The sequence below is a fragment of the Coturnix japonica genome, chromosome Z (assembly GCF_001577835.2).
Source record: "Coturnix japonica isolate 7356 chromosome Z, Coturnix japonica 2.1, whole genome shotgun sequence".
NCBI classification, from domain to species: Eukaryota; Metazoa; Chordata; class Aves; order Galliformes; family Phasianidae; genus Coturnix; species Coturnix japonica.
In genome coordinates this window covers 32,543,876-32,557,302 of record NC_029547.1, presented here as the reverse complement: position 1 = coordinate 32,557,302, position 13,427 = coordinate 32,543,876, and positions in this window count along the sequence as shown.

The window sequence follows — 13,427 nt, the reverse complement described above, 5'->3', positions numbered from 1 at the left end:
TGTAACCTTGCTGTGCTGTACGAGTGAAGGAATAGTTGCACCTCCTGTTTGCAAACATGTAACTATAGCTAGAAAGAAATGTTTATGTTGAAGGAAAAAATAAATAACTTTTTTTTTTTTTTAAAAAAAAAGGTAAAGTGTGTAGTTAAGAATTACAATACAATATTTATCTTGACAAAAATTATTGTTGCTCACTAACCACAGAAAGAAATATACCTGTAGAATGGAACCTGTCAGATAAAAACACCACATGGGTCCTAAAGTATAAGGCAGTAACTCAAATTGTTTCCTGACTCCCAGGAGGATGATTGAGATGGAAATCAGCCAAACTAGGAAAGTCTATTTGAATGGCACAAAGGAAATGAGTTCTACTTTCTGAGGTGAAAAAGATGTTCTTTTCTTTTTCACACCTACACAAAACTATTAATTTGGTGATACAGACTAAATAAACTGCAAGCTTCTCATCAATAATTCTTCATGTACTAAGTCACAGGGTTTACACTCTAATATTTAGGCCTAAAATTTATCCTAGAAAATACATAAAATAGTGTAATATTTTTTCTTGAATACTTTCCACCGGAATAAATATTCTAGAAATAAGACTTGGTCCACCTGTAAGATTCAGGTACACAGGGCTGCTATAAGACCTACAGATGTGTCACTACTTAACCCACCTCTGGAGGGAAGATTCTTTCATCACTGGACATTCTTGACTGCTTTTAAATTTCCTGCTGAGCTACATCAGAAAGTTGTGAAAAGAAAGAAAGTCTCAAATGCCTAATGAGGAATTTTTTTCTGTAGTTTCCTAAAAATTAAAAATTGCAATAGTTATGATGCTTTGATTAATCTATAAAATGCATATTTTAAGTATTCAAGGAGTGATTTTCATATCTGTGTTATGAAAATGTAGAATTCCATACCAAAAAAACACTTATATCTAAGCCTGAAGTGTCATATTCTCATTTTATGCTCCTTTCTTTTATAGACTGTTCAAGATTTTTTTTCTTGCCTCCATAATAAATCTGTTAATATTTTGACAGCAACAATCCAGAGAAACTAAGATTACTCCTGAGAAGTTGTAAATGGAAAAATAAGGTGCACTACCAATAATAAGACAACAAGCTTCACTAAGTAAAATTCAAGTCAGATTTCAAATCAGACATGTTAGGAAGAAAGTTTCATCAGGTAAAAACAGCTTCAGTCTAAAAGCTGTTTCCTGGAGAATCTCGAATCGGTCTGTTTTAAACTATGAACTCTCTGAAGAGAGCTTTAAAATACAGATGTATTTTTATATTTCTTTCTCAATAGGGAAAACTTTCTCAGTGGGGAGCTCCTTGCAGCTGTCTTTATGAGTTTTCAAAGCAGTGGACATCAGTTAACTACAAAATGAGAAAGCAAAGAACAAACAGAAAACCCACGGAGAGGGCTGCTGTCAAATTTCCCTTAAAATCTAAATGATGGGGAAAAAAGTATTTTACTTCAGCATAGTACAGTGGTAAATGGTGATGAGTTCCATTTGCCTAGTTGGACAGCTATTCAAAATTGATGAAAAGATACAAAATTTGTTTTTAAAAACTCTAAGTGGAAACAGATACAAACTCACACAGAGTACAGGTGGTACTCTATTTTCCTATATGCTTCTTGGAAATCCTCTGACTTCTAGGTTACGTATTTTTAATTACTCCCTTATTTCATTGCATCTGCAATAAGAAACAGCTTGTCATCATGGCAGACTTCTGTTTTTGAAGAAATGAAAAAAAATGTTTTTCATTTCTGTTGCTTTTTTGGGGGGAATGGCCCAGCTATTGTGGTGTCTTTGTGGGTTTTTCTGTTTGTTTTGTTTTTCAAGTGAGAATAAGTGATATTTGGTGCTGATCAGCTAAGAGAGAGTATCAAGAACAGGTTCTACTTAAGGAACTGAATTGTTTCAATTTCTGGCAAGGCTTCTCAGATGACAGGGAGACAGCTGTGAATTAAACTAATTAGTAGGGCATGGATTGCACACACAGAAGCAGTGTTGCATCATACATCTTGCACAAAACCCGATGACTGCAAGCTTGAGTTCACTTGAAAATTCTGTTTCTTGCTGTTCTTCGACCATTTTTGCACCTTGAAATTTTACCTTTTGTTTTGTTGCCAAGAGCATCCAGCTCAAAAATCCCTACCTAAGTTCACTTGTAATATTGGTAATTTTTTTGTCATCCTACATTTCCTCATGCTGTGGTCCTGAGGGACTACAATAGACAATTTTAATACAATTTTAGCTTAATGAATGTGCCAATCAAAACTCACGCTGGGACATCTGGAAAGAAGAAAGACTGTCATCTAAGAATGCAGCGATAACATTCCTGGGGAAATGACTATCATTATTTAAGTTATTACTGATTTTAATTAAGTGGTTAATGTTTGTTGTGTTCCTGTTTGTACCTCTTCCCTCAAGAAAGCCAGGATGATCATGTAAATGCTCTTCTTTTGATTAAAGGGAGTTGAATGCAGGTGTTTTATTTTCTCTAGTGTCCAGTAGCTGCTTAGGCAACAAAGGCTTACTTTTTCTTTCAAGTAAATGAAGAGTTCTCATAAGTAAGATCTCCAGTAGCAAGAATTTGGAGGACAGTGTCTTACATTAGAAAGTGGTATCAACTCAAATAACATGTACTTCTGTACATATTTTGCTGACAAAGGGACTGGTATTTCATTGGCATATACTCCAACCCATATACAATTAAATAAGGGTATTCTGTTCTTCTGTAAAATTTCCCTGCTATTGTTTCCAATATTTTTCTTGCCTCTTGCTTAGGTTTTTCTGTTTGTGTAGAACTAGAAAGAATAATAATAATAACAGTAATAATAATAATATAAATATATAGCATATGGTGTTTGCGTACATACTTCTAAGTTTTTCTGCAAAGATAAGCCTGTACGTCTCTTAAAGTCTACCTAGCTGTCTGTCTATGCATGGATGACAGGGCCTTAACTGTTTTGTTAATATTGTTAATGTGTACCTTGCACTGACAGTGTTGTCAGTAATGAACAACATAGACTGACTAAAAAATTACAACAGCGATAGAATCTATAGTGTACATGACGTTATATGTCATAGAATTATAAAATGGCCTGGGTTGAAAAGGATCTCAAAAATCGTCTAGTATGAAGCCCCTGCCATGGGCAGGGTCACCAAACCACCAGACCAGCCCAGAGCCACATCCAGCCAGGCCTTGAATGCCTTTGGGCATCCACAACTTCCTTGGGCAACCTTTTCCAGTGCATCACCGCTCTCTGTGTAAAAAACTTCCTCTTAATATCAAACCCAAATCTCTTCTGTCTTAGTTTAAAAACATTCCCCCCTTATGCTATCACTATCCACAGCAATTCCCCCTCCTGTTTGTGTGTTCCCTTCAAATACTGGAAGGTCTCAATGAGATCTCCCCAGAGCTTTCTCTTTTCCAAGCTAAACAAGCCCAGTTCCCTCAACCTTTCCATAATGTTTTAATATACATTTAGAATGTATCTAAATATATCTAAAGATATATAAGCATATCTCTGCTTATACTGGAAACAATCATATTTACTCTTCATGTTCACAGATGAAACATACAGCTTATCCATGTTTTGGCCCACTAGACTGCAAACCTGAAATACCTTCAAAGTGCTCCATAAAATAGAAGTATCCCTCAGGCACCACTGGTTTTTACAATGAGTAGTTTTACTGTGTTATTGGTGGTGACTTTTGTAACTCTTGAATAAATGTTAGATATTTTTAATTTTATTATTACTATTTTCCTACTTTTATTCTGGTCTAGAGGACTGAGACGTTTCTTACTTCACATCATTTCCATTTTGGGATAGGTATATTTAAGATTTGTTCTGTCTCTAGAGGCAGGTTCATGTGAGACCCTGCCCAGAGAGATTGTGGATGACCCCTCCCCGGAAACATGCAAGGCCAGACTGGTCTATTGGTAGATGTCTCTGTCTATAGCAGTGAGTTTGGAACTAGATGATGGTAAAAGTATCATCCAACACAGACCATTCTATGATTCTATGATTGATTCTATGATTCTATGATTCAGATTTTCTGTTCTTAGTAGAAAATATTGCAAAAGCCCCTTAAAGTGTTTCACACTCTTAAGAATTTGGTTGTAGGTATACCTCTGTCTACGTTTGTCACTAGGTTGCACCAAATTTGGTTTTCTCTGCATTTAACAGATTAGTGAGTATGATGGAAAAAAGAATTGAGTTGATTTTCAGATCTTTGACTTAAATTCTCATTGTAGATTTTTATCTTTGGAAATGCACCTGTGGTGAATACAAGCCCTGAAATCATTCTCTCATGAAAAGAAAACTGCCATTAATCCAAAGACCAGATGAACACACCAATGTAAATTATGTTTATTAAGCTAGTAAAAGTCACGTATTCATGACCAAAAATGTTTGACTGCATTTTATTGTAATTAAATATGACTTTAACAAGAATTGTTCCACTGAGAGTGTACTATAAGAGTTACAAAAGATGAGATCTGAAAGTAGAGCACAGGCTTACTGTTTCCAACTATGAAAAAACACCATGCAGTGGAGCCCTCTGCTGTTTAGGTCTCATTAGCCATGCTTGTGGCCTTTCAGTGGCAAGCAAACTCTAAGCTAGAATCTGGCTCAACAAATGGCAAAGACAAACACAGACACTGCAGGACTCTGATGCCTTAATATGCACATTGTGACAGCAGTTAAGTTTTGTGACTTAGGTCTTTAATAATTCAGTAAAAACAAAAAATTACGAAAACTGAAAAGAGGCATGTAAGAAAAAAAACATTTTTTTCCAATTGTGTATGAGGGTGTAAGAAATAATTTAGGCCATTTGGAAGAGAAAGTAATCAGTCTCAAAATGATATTGCATACTATCTTAAAATGCCACATTATTTAAGACTGTGAAAACAAATCTGACATTTTAAATCAAACTACTGATTTTAAATGACAGAAAGAAAGAAAGAAAGAAAGAAAGAAAGAAAGAAAGAAAGAAAGAAAGAAAGAAAGAAAGAAAGAAAGAAAGAAAGAAAGAAAAGAAAAAGAAAGCAAAGAAAGCAAAGAACAGAAAGGAAGAAAGGAAAGAAAGAACAGACAAGGAAAGGAGGAAAGAAGGTGAAAAGAAAAGAAAGAAAAAACAGAAAGAAGAAGGGAAAGAATAGAAAGAAAGAAAGAAAGAAAAGAAAGAAAGACTACAAACCACAAAAACAGAAAGAAGAAAGATAAGAAAGAGACAGATAAGAAAGAAAGAGAAGAAAGAAAGAAAAGAAAGAAAGAAAGAAAGAAAGAAAGAAAGAAAGAAAGAAAGAAAGAAAGAAAGAAAGAAAGAAAGAAAGAAAGAAAGAAAGAAAGAAAGAAAGAAAGAAAGAAAGAAAGAAAGAAAGAAAAGAAAAAGCTGAAAATACTATTTTACGTTTCTTTGTTTTGGTTTTGTTTGATTTTCCACTTTTGTTGACTGACCTCAGTGAAAGTCCCAATGAGTAAACAAAAACTGAAACACAAAATAAAAAAAACTTGGTTCACAATGTGTTCTGAAACATGCTTGCTGACTTCTGGCAACATGGACTCGGTTACATAAGCAGCAATCCAGTACAGTGCGTAACAAATACTAATGCAATAGAGCCTGTCTCAGACTTCACACTCTAATGAATGCTATATTTTGTGTTCATTAAATGTCATAAATGCTAAACAAAGTAGGAAACTAAATCCCGATTTTGCTAGTTCATGTTCTTGTAGTGTGAATGTCTGAGTGATGACAGCATATTCAGAAAACAAACATAATTGTTTCTTAGGCAATGTAAAAACTTTATTTTTGTTGATATTTTACAAATGCAGTTTTAGCATAACTATTGGCTTGATTAACTTTCCTTTGAACAACTTCCATTCTTAACATACTCAAAAAACTAGAAAATGCATGCTTGGAAATATAATGATTTCAATGCTTTTTCCATGTTTCTTGCAACTACCTTTATGGCATTTTATTTAAAGATATTTTTGCTTCTCTGCATCATACAAATTGGCAACAAGATCTATCATGTTTTATTCTTCAGTTCAGAAAACTGTCTTTTCTTAGGTTACAACTACCAGTTTTCCTTTGTGCCTAGTTTGCAGTACCTTTGGAACCTTACAGCAGCACCAACCTTCAGATTCATTTTCCTCCAAAAGGATGCTTTCCCACAGTGTCTTAACTGATTTCATCAAAGTATCTCTGATGAGTTACTTCTCCTGAATGAATGTCATGGTGGAGAGGACCTCAATGGACAGCTCAGTCGCTTGATTGAATCCATTTTCTCCTCCATAAGAAATGTCAACTAGTTTCAAGACTTTTGCTTGCAATCACTGATCGCCCATGTCAGAAAGCCTTAGTTTAGCTTTTTATTCAGCTATTTTACTTGGAACTAGACCATCCAGGTTCCTTTCATTACCAGGAAGAAACAACTAAACAAGTACTTCAATTGCTTTTCTTCAACAGTTTCATCATTTTTTGCATTCCTTAGCAAGCCGAAGGCAAATCACACCAGCTTCACCTGTTATGCTTCTTTGAGAGATGTGATTTAGTGGATGTATGCTTTTTTTTAAGGTTCACCATTATCTTTTCTAATGTGACAAAAATTTCCTGCCTTGATTTGGTCTCTTATCCACAAAACTCTTGGCATGTGTTTCACAGTAGGCCAGAGCATTTAAACCTGCTTGAAAAGTCATAACCTTTTAAAGCCATGACCTTCTTCTTAGCTCTGTTGCAAATATATAAGATAATTCTCAATAGTATTCATTTTATTCAGCAGTATTTTCTTTTGGTAGATTAGCTTATATTTTGGACAATCCTGGATTATGGACAGAACGGGGAAAAAAATGCAGTGAAAACTATGTCAGTCTATTTTCTCATCTTTGGTTCCTGTGGTAATGTTACGAAGCCCAGAGGCAGCTAGGCTATCTTCATATCTCTTATTTCAAAACAATTTATTTCTTTCTTGAATCATTCTGGAGAGATTGCCTTTACCGCAAGTAACACAAATGGGAGTCTAGTGCTAAGGAAGACTTAGAGAGGGGAGATTCAGAATGAATATCAGGTGGACATTTTTCATTCAGAGTGTTGTGAGGCATTGGAACAGGATGACCAAAGACGTTGTGGATGCCTAGTCCCTGGAGGCATTCAAGGCCAAGTTGGATGTGGCTCTGGGCTGCCTGAGCAGGTGGGTGGCAGCCCTGCCAATGGCAGGAGGTTGGAGCTAGATGATGTTTAAGGTCCCTTCTAACTCAAGCCATTCCATGATTCTGTGCATTTTCATTCTCTGTTGTTTCCAGAGTCCAAGGGCAGAGGATCAATTAAATCTAAAAGATCTATAAGATCATCCTAGAAGAATTTCTTTGAGCATTGTTTTGTCTTGATTATTATGTTGTGTTCTTGTAACTACAATAGCTCTTTTCCTACTTGAAGTTGTTATTCATGTCTGCTTAAATTTTGGTACTTCCACTGTAGGAGCTCTAATCATGCTCTATTGCTCTGAGTGAGTATGTTCACATTGTATCTTTGAGCTATAATTGCTTATTGTGGCTGAAGGCATGCTGTAGAAAATGTTAATGGCTTATCTTTTAAAAAGCAGATAACTTGCTTTCACAATTGTTCTTTCGGTTTGTGTATCTCAGTTACCTATTTTTAATAGTTCATTGACTCATTTCTATTTCTTACTATGACACAATCCAGATTTGCTAGAACACATAATACAAAAACTTTTGTGTGAGCGGTATTATAACATGCATCAGGAAGAGAGAAAAAAATGATTTCATAAGTCGAGTGAAGGTATGAGTTGTAAATTACAAAATTTTGCCTTGTGAATTATATAGCAATGAAAAAAAAAAATTAAAAACCTAAAAATAAATGAATATGTGGGATATTTCTTTCAGTTTTGTTATTTGTTTTTATATTCACACAAGAAAAGACTGACTGCATTTCTGAGGGTCATTTTCTCACCCATTATAAATCCTTGCAGTACTACTGCTTTCAATGTTACTGCGCAGTTTACACTACTACAGGAAGAGCTGAGTATCTGTTAGCAAACAAAATCAGTTTAAGAGTAAAACACAAAGCACTCAAGAAATTAAACAAGCAAGGAAAAGATATTAATCAGTCTGGTTTTCGTGAAAATTTTAGTGAAATGCAAAAAATAAAATTATATAAAAAAAAAGAAAAGCCATGCAATAGCCTACTTGTTTTTACTTTTGTTTTCATAAAAAATACAACATTATTCCCTATATATCTTATATTTTCCAGCACAATAAATACAAGGTTTTGCATTTCTTTCCTATGTGCAAATCCCACCTTTCTCTAAAAAAACAAAGAAACAAAACCATGGAAGAAAAAATTCTAACATTCTATATGAAGGAAAAGAAGATGCGAAAATAAATTAAAAAATCAAAATCCATACTCTTGCAGGATGAAAATAGGTGTATTTTGCAAGAAATCAGATTCACATCCCATTAATTGTCTTCATAGCAACTCTCAAATCTCTAATTTCAGGCACATATTAGGATCATTTCTATGAAGAAATATGCTCTTGTATCATTTGCTTAATCTTCCTTATCAAAACCTGGACCAAAGACTCTAATCTCTGTCTCAAACCTCAGAGATAAAGTCTAAGTAATGAGAACTCCTACAGCCAAAACAAATACTATTTTGAGGATCATCAGATTTTCTTCCCAGATGTAGTCCCAATTATAAGTAGAGTAACCAGTGGAAACTGAATAGAGCAAAGAAAGATTTTCTTCTGTGAGGGTTAGATATCACTCTGTAGTTCCTCACTGAGAGTAACCCATGATCACAAAATATGTATTATGTTAGTTGACATCCTTAATAACTATAAAACACTGAGTGTTTGCATCTGAAAAGCTAAGGAGTCTATGATACTTAACTGCTTGCTATAGGTCACAACATAAGATGATTAAATACATATTTAGATAAACTGGGTCCAAATGCTGAGTTATCTGAAGACCTCAGTCACGAAGTGACTTTGCTATTCTGTAATGGTGAAGTTCCTTCTCCACCACATTCTCCTTATTTTGGTATGTTATCAAATTGGTTTGTAAGTAAGTCTGCCACTTGCCTGCCACTGGAACAGAGATTTTGCAGACCATGTTTTGGTTTCAGCTATATATTAATAACCCACCATCTTTTAAATGTGACAACTCTTGGTCTGAATTTAGGATCCAAAATGTCAAGAGTGACTAGCACTGAGAACAAAAATGAAAACTATATTTGGATTGGAAATGACCCCAAGGATCATCAGGTTCCAACTCCCCTGCCACAGGCAGGGTTGCCAGCTGCTAGATCAAGTACTAGATCAGATTGCCCACGACCCCATCCAAACTGGCCTAGAACGCTTCCAAGGATGAGGCATCCACAACCTCTCTAGCCAGTGTGTTCCAGCAACCCACCGTACTCTTGCTAAAAAGTTCACAAATATCTAAGTATCTCCTCATTCAGTTTAAAACAGTTCCTCCTTATACAATCACTATCTACCCAAGTAAAATTTTCATTTTCTCATGTTTATTTACTTTTTTTTTTTCAAACACTCAAAGGCCACAATGAGACCTCTTTGCAGCCTTCTCATTTCTAGGTTAAACAAGGCCAGTTCCATCAACCATTCTTCATAGGAGGGCTGCTCCAGCCTTCTGACCATCTTCATGGCCCTCCTCTGGACCCTCTCCAAAACTTTACCTCTTTCTCATGCTGAGGGCCTCAGACATGGATGCAGTACTCCAGAAGAGGCCGCACAAGAGTAGAATAGTAGATGACAATAACCTCCCTATTCCTGCTGGACACCCTTCTTTTCATGTATCCCAGGCTACAACTGGCCTCCTGGGCTGCAAGCATACACTGCTGGCCCATGATAAGTCTTTCACATACTAGGAATCTTAAGTCCTTCTTGGCAGGGCTGCTCTCAAGGAGTTCTGCCATTTTGCATACATATGTGGGATTACTTCATGCCAAGTGCAAACCCTTGCACTTTGCTTTATGGAACCTCATAGGTTCTCATGGGCCCACCTTCTGAGTTTATCAAGGTTTCTCTGGAAGGCTTCCCTGCCTTCTGCTGTATCAACTGCACCACTCAGTTTGGTGTCATCAGCAAACTTGCTGAGGGTGCAACTGAGTTCATCATCTGTGTCACTGATAAAGAGACAATGGGCCCAAGACAGACTCCTGAGTGACACCTGTCATCTCTGGCCTCCATCTGGCATAAAGCCAGACCACAACCCTCTGCCTGTGATCTTCCAACCGGTTTCTTATCCAGAGAATAGTCCAACATTCTAATTCATACGTCTCAAATTCAGAGATATGGAAGTAGTGAGGGACCGTGTCAAAGGCCTTGCACAAGTCCAGGTAGGTGACATCAGTTGCTTTCGTTTTGTCTATTGATGTTGTCAGTCTTTCACAGAAGGCCTGCAGATCGGTCAGACACAGACTTCCCTTGTTGAAGCCATGCTGGCTGCCATGGATCACCTGCTCATCCCTCATGTGCCTTAACATCTCTTCCGGGAGAATCTGTTCCATGATCTTCCCTGGCAGTGGGGCTCACAGGCCTGTAGTTGCCAGGTTTTCTTCCTTTTCTTATAAACAGGAGGGATGTTTCTCTTTTTCCAGCCACCAGGAACTTCACCTGAGAGCCAAGACTTTTCAAAGATGATGGAGAATGGCTCAGCAACCACATCAGCTATCTCATTTAGTATACTGGGATGCATGCTGTCCAGCCCCATAGGCCGATTCACATTCAGTTGCATGAGTCAGTCTCAGAGCTGTTCTGCCCTTACAGTTTGGGGGATTTTGCTCCACCAGTTCCCACATAGAGGTTCACAGATCTGAACTTCAGGGATATGAGAATGCTGTCTGCCACCAAATACTAAGTCAAATAGCTCACTGAATACCTCAGTCTTATCCATACCTGTTTTAGCAATTTCATTAATTTCATTTAGCTCATGAGGTTCACTTCCTTTGGCCTGTCTCTTCTGACACATGTACTTGTAGAATCTGTTCTTATTGTTTTTAACATCCCTCAGTTCAGTTCAGTTTTGTCTTTGGCTTTCCTAATCCTCTCTCTGCACGTTCAGGCAGTATTCCTATATTCATCCCTGGTGACACGCCCTTACTTCCAATGTCTGTAATTTCCCTTCTTTTACCTCAGTCTGATCAGCTAGTCCTTAGCAAGCCATGCCTATTTCCTGCTTCCCCTGCCTGCCTTCTTATACTGAGAGATGGAAAGATCTTGCACTCTCAGAAAAGCATCTTTAAAGAGTAGTCAGCTTTATTCTACTTCATCTCTAAGGACTTCTTCCCAGGAGACCTTGTCTGACAATTTCTAAAGCAGCCTACAGTTCATTCTCATGAAGTTTAGGATCCTGATTCCATTCTCTGTGAGGACCATGATCCATTCTTAATATCTTAAATTATCATCTCCACACTGGTGAGCACGAAGTCCAGCAATACTTCACCTCTGGTCAGCCTGGCCAATACTCGAACCAGAAAGTTATCATCAACTGACTCCTGGAGTCTTCTGGATTTCTTATAGCTTGCTGTATTGTCTAGATCTAGTATATAGCCCTGCAGTGAAAAATATTTTAAGTAGTTTTGTTTGCTAAAGGCACCTGAAATTAATTTCACAAATTTCCCCTTCCTTTGAATACCAGATACTGCCTTAAACTGTCTTAATGTTATTTTGCAAGTCAGTTCTAATTTTTTATTTATTGATTGTAATGCAAATATTGGTAAAACAATAAAATAAAATAAAATAAATCTAAAGACTACTCTGCTATTCTATGTTACTTTCATTGACTAGTCCCCTTCTAAGAGCAACCAAGGAAAAACTTTTCAATGAGGCAGTATGAAATTGCAAAATTTTCAAAACAAGATTTTCTTTAAATGCCTACTTAGACCCAGCTACTATTTTAAGTGGAATTCACTCAGTGCCACATTGCAGGGACATGTGGATGGTAGCTGGGAATGTGCTCTAGAGTTGGTGTTTTCACATTCAGTATGGGTGTGGTTCCATAGCTGTCCTATGATTACCTCTGAGTAAGAAGTTAACTTGTATTTTGAAGCGAATTAAATAGTTCTAAATCATCCAATTATTTATCCACTCAATGGACTGTACATAAGCAGCAGTAGAATCTAAACACTGTGAAAGCAAGAAAATGGATGTGATTTTACTTAATTGTTTGTTCCTGTAACTTTCACCCTATGACATTAAACATATGCTCTTTCTGAAAATAGTCATTAACCTCTCACATGATGTATAACTAGCTTTATCACTCCAGAAAAAAAAAAATCCCACTTTGAGTTCTGAAAAGAAGATCCACTGGGAGGCACACAAATGGTAAACCACACCGAAGGACACAAAAAGGCCCATAAAACATCGGTAGGGTTATAAAGGTCTATGGATTTTAATTGCTGTGTGCCATTGGGCCTTTACAAAGCAATCAAGCAGGCAATCTCCGAAGACAGCCCTGCCATAATACATTTAACAATAGAGTTCTCACCCCATCAGCAGACTAGGGTTTATGAAGGTCCCAATAGCAATTAATGACCTTGTACATTGAGAGAAAAAGACAAAATTACTTAAATTGGCTATCCTTTCTGGATATATATCTTACAAGCATGAGAGTGTAATTTCAAGGCAAGGAAAGCAGAAGTTTTGATGACAGACCAAAAAAGTCTTACAGATCTGATGTTTCTGTACATGTACTTTTTTTAAGGCACAGAAATCAGCTTTTCAGATACTGCCTATTACATTTTCTGAAAAATGCAGCACAATGCTGAATTTTTGGACAAAACTCAAACTGCATAACTTTATTCTTCTCAACAATCTGGATATTTTTTATTATTATTATTATTATTTCTGCTAATAAATTTGAAATAAAAATGTAAATATTCAACAGTAGTAATAAAAAGTTATATAGACAATATAGCAAATTTAGTCAAAAAGTGAAAAAATGCACATTTGTGATAATCTCACATATGTTTCTTGTGTCTGCAAACATCAATGAAATTTTATGAGGGTACCGATTTAGAGGTGAAGGGCAACATGTAAAACAGCAATAAATGCATGAATGAAATCACTACATTCTGAATACGACAAAGTCCTGGAATTAAAGCTGAATCTGAAGGTGGAAAAAAATGACAGCCCACAGCAAAAGTACATGTATATAGCACATATACTTCTTTCACTTAGATGAGCATTTATGAATTTTAATACTGTATCAGAAAAGAATATAATGTTATCTTCTGATGTGAGATGAGCTTTTCCTGTTGTGTGTGTCTTGAGGTGTAAGATCACCTTTGTGAAAAAGGAGCAACTAGTTAATTATTTTTTCTAATAATTCCTTCCTCCCTCTCTCCCTCCCTTCCTTCCCTCCTTTCCTCC